The sequence below is a fragment of the Kogia breviceps genome, chromosome 5 (assembly GCF_026419965.1).
Source record: "Kogia breviceps isolate mKogBre1 chromosome 5, mKogBre1 haplotype 1, whole genome shotgun sequence".
NCBI lineage: Eukaryota > Metazoa > Chordata > Mammalia > Artiodactyla > Physeteridae > Kogia > Kogia breviceps.
In genome coordinates, this window is record NC_081314.1 from 131,734,523 (window position 1) to 131,743,311 (window position 8,789).

An 8,789-nucleotide genomic window follows, 5' to 3' on the forward strand; every position below is an offset into this window, starting at 1 on the left:
TATACCCCAAATATGCTAGTAAATCCTTTGGCTCTACCTCCGAAATATGTCAAAAGTCCAGTCATTCTTTTTTTTTTTTTTTTTTGTACGCGGGCCTCTCACTGCTGTGGCCTCTCCCGTTGAGGAGCACAGGCTCCAGACGCACAGGCTCAGCGGCCATGGCTCACGGGCCCAGCTGCTCCGCGGCATGTGGGATCTTCCCGGACCGGGGCACGAACCCGCGTCCCCTGAATTGGCAGGCGGACTCTCAACCACTGCTCCACCAGGGAAGCCCCCAGCCATTCTTCATCATTATCACCCTTGAAAAAGCTTTCACCTGGACTGCCACCAAAAGCCTTCAAGTCATCTCTCCCTCTTGTTCTCCTAGATCCTAATTTGCATACAGAAAACAAAGTGATCTTTTAGAAATGCCAATCAGATTATGCCATTCTTATCTCGCGGAACCCTCCAAAACACTTTGCATCCCAGTGACTATAAAATACAAAGACAAAGGTCTACATTTCCAAGCCATTTTCTATCACGCTCCCCCTTTTCCATGCACCCTGGCCACACCCGTCTCCTTGCTGTTCCTTGAAGATACTAAATATGTTTCTACCCACATTTTTGCACTTGCTGTTTCCTTTGGCTACACGGCTTTCCCCCAAGGTATACACAGGCTTCCTTTTATTTTATTCAGGTCTCTGTGCAAACATCATCTATTCAGAGAGGACTTTCTGGACCACCTTATTTGAATAGCCACCCCCCTCCCCCCATGCTTGCCATCTTTCTACTACACTTATTGTTCTTCTTTGAACTCTGTACTATCTGAAGTTATATTGTATATTTATTTGTTTATTTTTGTTCCTTCCAATGGAATGTAAGCTTCCCAGAGCCAGGGATCTGATTTTATTTCTCTGCTGTGCCTGAGGCATTTAGAACACTTTCAACCTAGGAAAAATTACATTACTGCTGGTGAGGTGAGCCAAAGTTGCAACTCCCTCCAGGGAGAGTTTTGATAATGGTAAACATTTGACAGATGGCCTGGAGTTATCTTGCTCTAACAGTTGTTAAGGTCTAAGTAACTATTTCTGATAAAGAAATAGAAAGAACATTTTGTATTTTTATGTTTTAAACCTTGCTGTAGTGAGCCAGACCCATAATAAGTTCTCAACAAATTTTTGTTGAATAAATGAATTAAGAAATGAAAGAATGAACACAAATATATGTGTATGTACATGAGTTACACAGAGATCATATTTAAAATTACTGGATTGTCAGATAATTATTTATTTTGTAACAACTATGCCTGTAATGTTAAAAATATTATTTAATGAGGCAAAATAATTTCACTTTGCTCTAAGTATTAAAATGATTGTGACATTCTTTCTCTATGACTTAGCTAGGTTTAAAGCAAAAGAACTTTCTATCACTGAAAGGAAAATATGAGTGTATTTTAATTAACCAAAGATACGAACTCTTACAAATATACTTAAATTGTAGGTGGAGAACCATTTAAGACAAAATTATCTGTGTTTTTCAAGCTTTTACATATCAACTCCTCATGACAGAAATTTCTGGAAAAACTACATATCTACAATAAAGACATATACAGATGATTTCTTCACTTTTGGAGTATTGTATTTTTCCACTCTTGCATTTTTATCATACAAAGAAATTAGAGTTTTACTTTCTTGGACATGAAATTCTGTCCTCCCCTTTCTGTGGTGATTGTGTTAGACTCTTGTTTCTCTCTTTTGCATTTCACACAGCGTAACAAGAACTGAGTGTAGAAAGAGCAGGAACTTGGAAAGGGTATGAGTCAAGTTGTCAGCATATGTGGTTTCCGGTTCCTGTTTTACCTCTCAGTAGCCATGTGACCTTGGGCAAAGCACTAACCTCTCTGTGTCTCCAAAAAGAGAGTAGTTTTATTGGCTTTTACGATGGTTTTTCACTCTACAACGGGGTCCCCAACCCCTGGACGGTGGATCAGTACCGGTCCGTGGCCCGTTAGGAACTGGGCCACACAGCAGGAGGTGAGCGGCGGGTGAGTGAGCAAAGCTTCAGCTGCCGCACCCCATTGCTTGCATTACTGCCTGAATCATCTCCCCCGCCCCAACCCCGGTCTGTGGAAAAATTGTCTTCCACGAAACCGGTCGCTGGTGCCAAAAATGTTGCGGACCGCTGCTCTACTAGTTTCTGGATTTATAAAGTTCACACCAGTTTATTCCAGGGCTAGATTTCTTTCCACTGAGGTATACTCCTGTTCAACACTGCACTGCACCGATGAGACCAAAGTAAAGGGTTTTTAAATCATTTGGAATCCTAAATGTGGGCTACTGTTTTCATTACCTCGAGTCTAACTGTATTCATACCCTTGTATTTAAAAGAGTGAGTTCTTCATCAGGAAGTCACTTGGGTTATGTAAGGTATAAGCAGCATTCAGTAAGAGTTGGTTACGTTCCTGCATGAGGATGAATGGGACAAATGGTGTCTTTTTTTTTAAAAAAAAAAGTATATTCCTTATGAAACATTTGGGAATTATATCTTTTTTAAAAAATGAATTTATTTATTCATTCTTGGCTGTGTTGGGTATTCATTTCTATGCGTGGGCTTTCTCTAGTCGCGGCAAGCGAGGGCTACTCTCTGGTTGCGGTGCTCGGGCTTCTCACTGCGGTAGCTTCTCTTGCAGTGGACACGGGCTCTAGGGCTGCGGGCTTCAATAGTTGTGGCTCATGAGCTCTAGAGCCCAGGCTCTGTAATTATGGCACATGGGATTAGTTGCTCTGCGGCATGTGGGTACTTCCCGGACCAGGACTTGAACCTGTGTCCCCTGCATTGGCAGGCGGATTCTTAACCACTGCGCCACCAGGGAATTCCCACAAATGATGTCTTTTTGCTAAGTTTAATATGCTGGGTTTAATATAGCTGGGAAAAAGGCAGGACAAAATGAGGGTTTGTCCTTACAACACACTATTGTACTGAGAGAAGAGCGTTCATCTATAACATGAGAAGGTTAAGAGAAGAGTTCTCTTCTATAATATGCATTTCAGATGTCAAAATTTTCCCTGAGGAAACTCAGGATGTGAAAACACAGGATACTCGTCCCAGATTACTGAGGTGCCTATCAAAGGAATGATTTCAGTGAGCCCAGACTCTTGCATTTTCCCATCCATAGAAAAGCGCTAAATTCCTTAACTTGACATATCTGGTTTTCTTTAATTAACAATAATCTTTTGATGTTCCGACTACCTGCCCTTTGTTGCAAAACTCCTATATATCCTGGCTCTCCCCTTCACCTCCTGGTAGCAGTTCTCTCAGGGTTACTTGAGATGCTGCCTCCTTGGGCTTGAAGTCCTAAAAATTTCCTCCTAATAAAACATAACTCTCAACAGCAACAACAAAAAATGTCATAGATGTCAGGTTTTTCTAAAATCGACTTTATTGATGTATGATTTATATACAATATAATGCACACATTTTAAGTGTACAGTTCTATGACTTATGACAAATGTAAAAGCCATGTGCTGTGGGTTAAATTGTGCCCTCCTCCCCAAAAAAGTTATGTTGGAATCTTAACCCTCAGAACCTCAGAATGCGACCTTATTTGGAGATAGTGTCTTACAGAGGTAATCGAGTTAAATTGAAGTAATTAAGTAGGCCCTAATCCAATATAATTGGTAACCTTATAAAAAGGGGAAATTTGGACACAGAGGCATGCATGCAGGGAGAATGCCATGTGAAGTTTGCACCTATGCTTCCACAAGCCAAGCAACTACCAGAAGGTAGGAGAGAGGCCTGAATCAGATCCCTTTTTTGCCTTCAGAAGGAACAGGGACCAGCTAACATCTTAATCTTAGACTTCTAGCCTCCAGAATGGTGAGTCAATCCATTTTTCTTGTTTAAATCACTCAGTTTGTGATTCTTCATGATGGCAGCCCTAGGAAACTGATATACCTTGTAGCCATCACTCCAAATAAGATAGAGAATATTATCATCACCCGTGAAAGTTCCCTGGTGTCTCCCTGCAGTCAGTCTCCACCCTTCCTCCCAACTCCAGACAAAACACTGATCTGATTTCTATCACTATAGATTTATTAGACTTTTCTTAAACTTCATATAAATAGGATCATGCAGCATGTTCTCTTTTGTGTCTAGTTTCTTTCACTCAACATACTATTTTTGAGATTTACCCACTTTTTTGCCTGTGTTGTTCATTTTTATTGTCAAGCTGTGCTCTCTACTCTCCTTTCCCCGAGTTGTTGTGACTCAACTGATCATAAATCCATGAGTCTATTTCTGGACTTTCGATTCTGCTCTTGAACTGTTTTGGAACAGTATTTCATATGCTCTGCTACTCCAAGAGTAGTGTGAGAATAAATAATTAGTATGTTATCCAAATAAATTATGACTGAAACCCAACTCCAATCCTAAAAGACCTGAAATGGTTTGACCCAGTAAGTCAGTCAAACACAAAAAAATTAATATTACCAACATATCTCTTTGCAGATATAGCAAAAGATGCCATCAAAAGGCCTATTCAGTGGTACCATTTTGCCTACGTGTCATTTTGTTTGAGATCCAAATACTCAAAAATATTGACATACATCTCAGTTCTGGGGTGCTCCTTCCTTTTGTTTCATCTTTCTCCATTCCTGTGCTCTATCAAAATTTTTCTGCACAATAAGGCCTGCCATGCCTGAGTGCTGATAGTGATCCATTGAACATGTGTATCATGAAGCTTACCCTTATTTTTTATCCCCTTGCAGTCAGATGATAGTGACTTTTATTTCCAAAAATGTCTATAAAAATTCCTTAACATTTAGGTGGCACTAGACCTTGGTATTATATTTTGATTTTACATTCTCCACCAAACTATGCCCATTATAACCATGTCCTTCTTTAACCTTTTCCCCATACACGTGTACACCTGTGGCTTTTTCATTTGGAATGTCCTTTTCCTTGCTATTTACAGGACCTTAGATGGATTTCTGTTTCTTCTACAAAGCATTCCTTAATAGTCACGGTTGACAATGACCATTCACTCGGTCTACTGCACCAAACACAGAAGAATACATGATGGACACTCTGTAAATATTTGTGGAAAGAGTAAAAAGACATCTGAAACCACATCAGTATGTTAAAATTTAGATTTGTAACGTTTTTCTCCTCAGGTCTAAGTTCTATGGGAAAAACTGATTTCCTGGAAAGAAGGACCTTTTAAATGAAAGGCTAATTTCAAAAGATATGATTGTTCTAAAATGATTTTTATGAGCCTTCATTTAAAAGAAAATCACACCATGGTGATAATTTATAAATAGTCCACTCTGATGGAAGAGAAGAATACATGGTGAAAAAGTGTTAAGACAGGTTTACTAGATGTTTGATCTGGGGTCAGGCTCTGGAGACTTGATGTCAGACTCTAAGCAATAGGGAACCATTAGAGGTCTTTAAACAGAGAAGCTTGATGACAGTTAGAGGATGGACTGGAGATTAAAGGGCAGAAAGAAGGAACCAGTTAGATGAGTATTATAAGATCTCTGATCACAAGGATATGAAATAGAGAAATGGCAATAAAAGAGGGAGGAGCTAGAATAGAAATATATTTTAAAAATAGGTTTAGTGACCAGTTGGATGTGGAGGATACAGGAGAAGAGGGATTGCAGGATATCTTAGTCCCTTCAGGCTGCTGTAACAAAATACCATCGACTGAGTGGCTTATAAATAAGAGAAATTAATTTCTCATGGTTCTGGAGGCTGGAAGTCCAAGATCAAGGTGCTATCATATTCAGTGTCTGTTAAGTGCCTGATTCCTTAACAGGTACCTTCTCACTGTGTCCTCACATGGCAGAAGGGCCAAGGGATCTTTCCATGGCTTCTTTTATAAGGGCACTACTCCCATTCATGAAGGTTATATAACCTCATGACCTAATCACCTCCTACATGCCCAACCTCCAAATACCATCACATTAGGGATTAGGTTCCAACATGTGAATGTTGGCAGAGACATAAATATTCAGTTCATAGCACAGGGCAACTTCGAATGCTAAATTAAATTATTGCTGATATTTCCCACTCTCCAATTTCTCCCTATTTCACTTTCCCCTGCCCCCTTTCCTTTTCTTAGAGGGTAAAGGAAGTTAAAAAAGCCAGACCAGTGGCTTCAGATATTGTCTCCATCAGATGGAGACTGACAAATAATAGACATTGTCACCGTATTATGTAGACATTTTTAAACAAAGTTTATTTTAACAATGTTTCTGTGTATAATCAAGTGACTTTAAATTCCATACACAAGGACAAGAAGACTTACTTGGCTGAAAATCAGGAAAGTGACACCATTTTGGAGGGAGAACAAAGTAAGATGTATGATGGAAGGACAGGAAGGAAAACATAGAGAAAGGGCTGTTGGCAATGTCTTAGTGCTATTGAGCTAATGCTCATCCTCTGTCGATGATGAGTAAGCAGACGTTATCTAACAATTCTTCTTAATAATTGCATTTCTTTTATTTTTAGTTTTTAAATTTGATTTTATTCATTTTTTATACAGCAGGTTCTTAGTAGTTATCTATTTTATACATATTAGTGTATATATGTCAATCCCAATCTCCCAATTGATCCCACAATAAATAGCATTTCTGATAAACCTGATGTTCCACATTCCTTTTGGCTTCTCTGTACTTTATCTTATTTGAAGACAATTGGAAAGTTGTTCAGTCAAAGAGTAGAATATACCCTGTCTGTTCAGATAGAGAAATAAAATCAGAAATAAGGAAGAAAGGAAATGAAACAGAAATTTTAAAATGCCTCTCCTATGATCTCTATATGGTCATAATTGTAGTGTACATTTATAGTACCTTACCCTCTTCACATTCCACTTTGAAAGCAGCAGCATCACCCTCATTTTACAGATAAAGCAGTTGAGTTCCTTAACATTTAGGCAATGAATGTCTAAGATTTTATAATTTATGAGTGGCATATTCTTATCTTGACCTTTGGTTTCTTAACTATTGATTCAGGGTTTCTTATTCCAATGTAGATTTTTTTTTTTTTTTTTGGCTGGGGGGCAGGGGTGATGGGTGGGTAGGTAATTGGAGGATTAGTAGAGAAACACACTGTCTCTTTCTAAGCCAATTGCCTGTCCTGTACTCCATCTCACACACCCAAAATCCAATGGCAGTGGCGAGTGCTATTGAGCAAAGTGAGTTTGGCCAGTTTCATCACTCTCAGATTCTGTATAAATTTTTAGTAGGTTCAGATCATTGTAATCACTTTTTTCCTCCATGGTCCCTGACTATAAAAGTCTTGGATGTGCATTAGTTGACTACTTAAATATCTGGTTGGTCACGTGTTTTCACACACTGATTCTTCTGGCATTTGGAAAGCAATGATTACAGTGAAGAAAAGCTGGAACAAGAACTTAACAAGGTGTGCCTTTTGTCAAGAGTTTTAACAATGAGGTCATAATGGGCAAGCCAACCCACTGCTTCCCATCTCCATGGTTTCCCACCTGTTGTACTCATGAGTCACCTCTATGACACCTCTTTTGCTCTCAGTCTGACTTTGTCTGGTCCAGACAGAACTAGGCTTTGCCCTGACTCAGCTGCTGCTGCTCTGACTTGGTTGGTTCCCTTTGTCCCTTCCTTCTGCTCTGCTGCCCTTTTCCAGAGTTGCTGCCAACTGGCCTCTTCAGCACTTTCCAGCTCCAGGGGCTCTTGGCCTCCTGCCCCATGATCGTTCACTTCCCTGTTGCTACTTACTTTGCCTCTGTGTCTGTTTTCTGTTCTACCCCAGATTTCCCAAGCTGTATGACATTCCCTACCTGCAGGTAGTATGCACAGGTCTTCTGCACTATTTAACGGCAGATTTGTCCCTTTTCGGAGGCACTTGAATCCCATCCTCTGAAGCTACTCTTGGGGAAAGGGCCAGTGAACAATACTTACTGTCATGCTTTTTCTCTCCTTCCCACATCTGACTGGGTCTTTTGTGGGGTCCATGGCTCAGCTTAGAGTGAGGATCTTACTTTCCTAAAGGTTGGAAGATGGCCACCACCTTAACCGTAGGGTGGGAGTGGTGGGGGGAGGGGTCTTAATTTCTCACTCAGCTTGTGCTCATTATTCCTGGGTCTTGCCACTAAGGACTGAAGAGCTCCCGCAGGAAGAGTGGATTAGATTCAGACGAATCTCCTGGTTGGATTACTGACTGACAGCTGACAGCAGATCTGACTCCTCCCCAGTATCCTCTGAAGACATCCTTTAAAGCTGAAGATCCTGATTTCTTTCTGAGGGACACTCTTCTGTGATGAAATAATATAATCCACGTATATTAAAAAGATTGCATGAAATTCTAGTTGGCCATCAATTATTATTTTTTTAAATATTTGTTTTATTTTATTTATTTATTTGTTTGCGCCAGGTCTTATTTGCAGCCGGTGGGCTCCTTAGTTGTGGCACGCAAACTCTTAGTTGTGGCATGTGTGTGGGATCTAGTTCCCTGACCAGGGAACGAACCCGGGCCCCCTGCATTGGGAGTGCGGAGTCTTTAGCCACTGCACCACCAGGGAAGTCCCCCGGATCCTTTTTTCTTTCTTTCTTTTTTAACATCTTTATTGGAGTATAATTGCTTTACAATAGTGTGTTAGTTTCTGCTGTACAACAAAGTGAATCAGTTATACATATACATATGTCACCATATCTCCTCCCTCTTGTGTCTCCCTCCCTCCCACCCTCCCTATCCCACCCCTCTAGTGGGTCACAAAGCACCCAACTGATCTCCCTGTGCCATGCGGCTGCTTCTCACTAGCCATCAATTAT

General features: G+C 40.3%; 1 long non-coding RNA gene across 1 annotated transcript in view; it reads left to right on the forward strand.

Annotated features, from left to right (window-relative positions):
• LOC131757664 (uncharacterized) overlaps positions 1–8,323 on the forward strand; it is an 88,890-nt gene extending 80,567 nt beyond the window's left edge. Inside the window, exon 3 of the long non-coding RNA XR_010840822.1 lies at positions 8,115–8,323. This is a non-coding gene — a long non-coding RNA (uncharacterized lncRNA). The remainder of the gene's footprint in view (positions 1–8,114) is intronic.
• The last annotated feature ends 466 nt before the right edge of the window (positions 8,324–8,789 follow it).